General features: G+C 40.6%; 1 long non-coding RNA gene across 1 annotated transcript; it reads left to right on the forward strand.

The window, feature by feature from the left end:
- Positions 1–1626: 1626 nt before the first annotated feature.
- Positions 1627–3536, forward strand: LOC119030126. The gene is made up of 2 exons (XR_005078172.1): positions 1627–1781; positions 2287–3536. It is a non-coding gene; the product is annotated as an uncharacterized LOC119030126 (long non-coding RNA).
- Positions 3537–6519: the final 2983 nt, after the last annotated feature.

Below are 6519 nucleotides of genomic sequence, written 5' to 3' on the forward strand. Positions count from 1 at the left end.
ACAGACACGCATACACAGAAACACAAACTCTATCAGTAAAAGTCAAAACAGCCTAAAGAGGAAACGACTCACACCAGCTTCCAGGTGGATGGATATGCAGTACACCATGCCAAATGGCTTCTTTGATATGGTTTGACAGTGTGGAATAAAACATGACACACACTCAATTTAACTTTTCACTAAACTTGAAAAAGTTCAAAACCAAGCAATTCAAGTAATGTCGTGGTGATGGAAACAGGCCTGTGGGTCACTTTTAAAGTTCAAGCAACAGGGACACTTTCTTAATACAGCGCTGCTGTAGTCAGTTTCCTATGTAGAGTTTCCATCATGGCAATAACAGGGTTTTAACAGTAGCATTCAATGTATAATTTGTTTTCTTTCAAGGTGCAATGTGTCATTTTGGGAAAAACAAATAAACAAAAAATAAACTGCATGAAACTGACCTTAACGGACAACACAAATTCATCCAGTTTTACTTATATTTATATTTGGTGGACCCTGCCATCTTCCTATTTCCAAACAGTGCTCTGGGGACCTTATTTTCCTCTGAGAGCAGCTTGTTTATTCAGTTATGGAAATTCTACATTTTGTGATTTTGTGAAATTGTTGTATCACAACTTCATTTAGATTGTAAATATCAGATTTTTTTTTTTTATTTTTATTTCATCTCAAAACTACATAGTGCACCTTTAACCATCAGTGTGAAAAAGTGTCAGGACCACATTTAAAATAGCTATTGTGTAATTATCCCTTCAGATGCAGAATAGTTATTAAACGTATTTAACATTCATAATAACTGCTGAATAGTCTCAGTGTACAGGAAGAGAACAGTATACTGAAAACATGCACGAAAAGTTAATTGCTGAACATCATATCCTCCTATGTATGTATGTGGCTTTAAGGTTTCCTTTTAAATGCATTTATTTAGAATTAAGGGAATTCAGGGAATTAAGGGTCTGCTATGAGGAATTTGATTGGCATTCTTTTCAAGTTATGTCTACTTGCTGAACTTCTATATTACCCAGCCCAGTAGGTTTAGCGATTACACATTACAGGAGACTTGTTATGCCTTTTCATTTTGACCTTTCCGTCAGCATTCTATATAAGTTTTTGTGCATGTAAAAGATGCATAATGAGTTACTGCACAACTTTAGCACAACTGCTCTGTTGTTGTTAGCAGTGCTGCCTCGGGCATATGTGAGCTGGCCAATCAGAGGAGACTGGGTATTCAGGAGAGGAGGGGGCTTAAAACGACAGGAGAAACAGGGTGTTTGAGACAGAGGAGGGATATAGGCCTGCAACACTGGACAGTATGACAAAACGTGTGTGTTTATTCAGCTCTAAAGCATGTAAACCTGTTCTAATAGTAACCCAAAATAAAATGATGAACCTCAAGATAAGAATTTTTCTCTTTGAGACGCAAGTTTAAGGTTCCAATAAGTAAGTATTGAATAATGACTGACCCACCAACCCACAGTGTCAGTATTTGACAATGCAGGCAGAAGACTCTAAAACACTAATTGCATCTTTTAAACATCAAAGAATCTTGTGGGAGTCACTTCCTGTGTTTGTAGCCAGTGAAGGAGACACAGAGGAAGCAGGTAGATTTACACAACTTGTTTTACTGCTGCAGACACAGGTGTGTGTTTGTGTGATTCAGTATAAAGAACTCCCGCCGAAGGCAAACACCTCCACACGTACACACACACACACACACACACACACACACACATGCTAGTATTTATAGCCCCGTGCAGCTAAAAGTGCACACACTCACAAATGTACGTAAGTATTTAAACGCAGACAGGTGCACACACACCACACTGACGTGCGCACACGCATGACATACCAAGGTGCATTCGTAGGGACGAGCGCTCAGCCGCTCACACAAGTGCTCGCGCAGTGTTTCCGCAGCAGACGTGCATGCCAAACAGACAGCTCATTCCCTCGTGCCTCAGAGAGTCCAAGGGAGTAAAAGCGAGTCTGAGATCTGTATCGGGGCATTTAAATCAGAAACAGGTGCAGGCACGCTGTCCGTCTCGCTCGCTCGCTCTGAAAACGCGCACACGCACAGAGATGCATCTTAATTTTCAGTGTGACATTATCTTGCAAATCTGTTAATTGTATTTAAGGAGAATTAGATTACCTCTGAACTCTGACCTCTTCGTACATGTTCTAGCTTGCCAGACAGGAAATTGCTGTATAACCATTACATGGCCTTCAAGTCAAAGCAGGGCTAAGTGAGATACAGTGCTTCAAATTAGTCTCACTTATCTTCTTTTCCAGCTTTGTTCAACCTTGTAAAGGGCTTTCTGCTCAGAATCTCCCACATCTTGTCAGGAATTCAAAATTCCTTGGAATGAGCGTACACGTTAAGAGATAATAAGCTACTTACCAAACATGTCAGTCAGCTGTAAAGCAGAGCAGCGGAGAGAAAAGAAGACTGGAGGAAGAGACAGAGTTAAAAATGTAAGGACAAAGGGAGGAAACAAGTTTAGTGTGTGTGTGTGTGTGTGTGTGTGTGTGTGTGTGTGTGTGTGTGTGTTTTATGGGAAGGACCCGTCATGAAGTCAGGATGAGGCCGTAACTGTGAGCAGACACGGGCAAGAGATGAGTTACTGCACCAGGCTTAGCCCCGTCCCAGAGGGAGATGCTCACATCTCAAACAAACATACCCCAGGACCTGAGAGAGCCATGGAGCCGGCTGAAAGAAAATACTAATTTTCTTTCTTTCCATTACTCCTTGAACCCTTTCTCCCAGCTCTCTTTTTCTCACATCTGTGCAAGCAGGGAAACCTTCTTTGCAAACTATTTACTTCTTTCTAATTAGTCATGTTAGACTTTTACATCTAATTAATTAGAGTACTATTAAGTTGGGATTAGTCAAACAAAAAGCAAATGCTAAAAGTTTCTGTTTGTTTGGCTCATTAACAAGGCAGTTTTCTTTCTGAGGGAAATGTCTTTTTGAAAATTTCAGTGAGCATTGTGGTTGCTGTTGTCGGTCAGCTACTTTTCACTGCACGGCAGTAAAGCACTCACAGCACATACCGCCCACTGTTGGTGTCAGGAGGTAAAGGACAGCCAAAAGTGTCTTCCAAAGCCACCCAGACAGGCTACTTATGCAACCATGACATGATTAACCTGCAGGAGGGAACCGAAGCAAAAAATGTAGGGCAGTAACTCAACAGCAGAATAATCTGCAACATTCTGACAGTCAGTTCATCATATTAGTCTCTTTTTGTTTTTGCATCCCATGCGGGAGCATTTCCTGTTTTTCAATCACAGTAAAATCAATGGTGTTGGCCTTGTGATGGGCAGTTTTTCCTGTTTCTGACATTTTCATACATTACAAAGATTCGTCAGATTGATGGGGCGCCCTGTCAAGCCTGAAGCCATCCTGGAAGCTGGCCTTTGGGAGGTGCTTGTACTCAATAGCTATTATTGATTTGATTCTGTTATAGAACAATATGCACGAGACATGAAGAAATAAAAAAAAGAACAATGTGATGAATCATAATAAAAGAATAAAGATTAAATTCAACAAGCTATAAATAACATGTAGCACAGACAAGGTGTTTTGGTGTTTGGCAGTCATGGTTTATACTTCCTTCAGTATGGCAGAACCAAATCAAACATTACAGCATGATTTGGCGATGAACTATGTTCAACAACTGCACAACTGCCTGGCAGTCTCTCTGTAGTAAAAAGAATAAAATTCATCTATCTGGAAACAGAATAAAGAAAAAATGCTAAAAGCTAATAAATAGAACAGAAAAACAACAAATAAGTCAAATTAGCACCAGTAAGTACAATTTCTTGGATCAAAACAATTTCTTAGAGCGATTGGTACAGCATATAAGTCATGCATTAACATCTAAGTTAGTGACTTATCCAAGTGAATGCTATTAACACTTCAGAAACGTAGCTATCACTTCTAACTGCATCAGTGATTATTATTCTTTGTTATGCTAGTTTATCCTAGTTTCACCCATCAGGTGTTGCCCTAGTGAACCTCACCACGTCCTTGCTTGTGAATGACTGAGCCTTTCAAGGACGCCCCTTTCATACACAGTAATAATACTGTCACCTGTTAGCAGTGAACCTCTTTACCTCTTTATGGGATACATCAATGCATTATTGCTGCATCTCTGTCTTCCTCAGCAGAGTGTTGTTGGCTAATTTTAAAGAATGGTTACCTAAACCCATGTGGTTTCTCTCCAGTGGAGTTACCGTCATCCAGACGTTAATCTGCATTGGATCATAGAGCTGCTGAACACCAAATCTTCCAGCTTTCCTGATCCCCGTCACTTGAAACGTCTCCCTCCATCTCTCCGCTCGACTAATTTCCTTTTCGTGATGAAATAAGAGGATGAGAGTGTCACAATTTCTTTTTCCGCGCATCCATTCACACCTCGTCGCCTCTCTCCTTGAATCCCACTTTCTCATCGTGTTGCTCGCTCTCATTTTTCAGATTGCCTTCTTCTTTATACCTCACTCACACTTCCTATTCAGGATTGCTTGAAAAACAAGTTTTGCCACGGCTTTATCGCCGTTGCTCTTGCCGTCTCCCTCTTTTTATATTGCCCTGCCTGCTGTGTCTCTCTGCACTCCTCTCCATTCTCTCGTCGCCACTCGAAAATCTTTCCACCTCATACCCAAACCTCATACCAGTTCAAATCTAAATGCTAATGATAGTTAAAGTCCTTGACCCTTCCCTTCTGCGATCGTCCTCGCTGCTGAATTTTGTATGATGGAAGAAAAAGGAAGTGAGAGTGAAGAGCGGAGTTTATTGTAGAGGGGTTAAAGGCTACTGGCTCTCATTATTAAGATCTGACAGAGGGAGATGAGAGAGAGTGACAGAGGAGTGGAAAAGAAGGCAGTCTTTCAGATTAAAAATGTATATATAGAGAACTTTGAATTAGAGGCCTGGGGTCATGCAGGCATAAGAGTTTAGGTGTGTGTGCTTGAACGTATATGGCCTTTCATTTGTTTGTGGACCCGTTTCATATCATATACCAAGGCCTCACCTCGTGCATGATTGGGCCGTAGGTTAGATGAGCTTCTATCATTTTCAAGTCTGCAGATATTAGAATCCTATTAAAGGCTCGATATAGAAAAGGCAAGATAGGCAGGAGGGTGATTGACAGCAGACATTTAGAGTTATTGAAGGGTGTTTGTGTCTGTGGAAGTTATGCGCGTGTGTTCAAATGGGCGTTCGAGTGCATTGGTGTATATTGATGTGTGTGAGTGTGTGTGTTTGTGTCAGGTATTGAGCGGAATACTCTTTAAGCTGCTGACCTTCAGAAGCAGCTAAGTGACAGGTAGGATCACAGCCCTTTGGTTTAATAATGAACCAGCTGACATTTGAAGATCAGATCAGCAGCTGCATTATCATCAGGACCGCAGAGTAACAGATTACATTCACATTTATGGTTTGGCTCTGCCTTGTATCCACAGCTATCTCCAATGGGTGCACGGGTAGAAGACATGTAGGAACTTGACTAAAAACTGGTATTAGCAAGTGAGTCCTGCTAATGGACGTTACCATAGCCTCCAGTATTGACTGGTAGATTTGACATTTCTTCTTGAATAAAATGAACAAGCCCACAAGCAATCGTTAGGTGTTTTATAACGTGTAGAGCATCGCACTGGAGATACCATATTTAGGGGTTTGATTTTTATCAGGGCTCGTAATAATGTCGTCCACAAAAATGTCAAAATATCAGTCATTTCAGAAGAAGAATCTTTATTTATGTCACATATCATACAATGTACTACATGGTAGAATTGGTACTCTAAAGTCAACCCTGCTTGAAAGCAGTGGGCAGCGCAGCCAGGGACAAACTCCAGACCTTAGCTAGTGCCTTAGTTCAAGAGCACTGACTGGAGAATTGACTTCATCAACGACCTCAATAAAACTATAACAGATCCTTTTTGTTCTTAATAATGGAGCTTAAAAAACACAGGACCCCCCCACACACAATTTATTCATTTAAGAGTCAAAGTTGTAAAAAGAAGTTTTTGAGTCAGAGTTCCAACTCATCAGATACTCAGGCTTTAGTTTCCCCAACTCGTCAAAGATGGAAGCCGACCTGACCTTAAATCCAAAAGTTTCTGTATCTGATGAGTTGGGAATGAGACTCAAACATCAACTCCCTTCCCAATTAGGCCTTTACGCTTACTTAGACTTTTTGAGAAATAAGATCTACAGTGTTGTAGTCATGATCAACAAAACCAAGACCAAGTCATGACTTAGACCAGAGTATAGCAACGACCAAGACCAAGACTTTGAGATGTTAAGAACGCTTCAAGACCAGGTCCAGAACAGTATAAGTCCAACTCTGCATGTCACTGTGTATGGAACATACAAACCAAAGGGTTTTCGATAGATTGATCTGAAACATCCACATTCCCATAAGAAAAAAAAAAAAAAGATTCTTCTTTATTCACTTATTTTTATTGCCATATATTGTATAAGTGTGTGAATGTACGTTCATCATTTGAACCGTCTTGATAAGC

This window comes from Acanthopagrus latus, chromosome 12 (genome assembly GCF_904848185.1).
Source record: "Acanthopagrus latus isolate v.2019 chromosome 12, fAcaLat1.1, whole genome shotgun sequence".
Lineage (NCBI taxonomy): Eukaryota > Metazoa > Chordata > Actinopteri > Spariformes > Sparidae > Acanthopagrus > Acanthopagrus latus.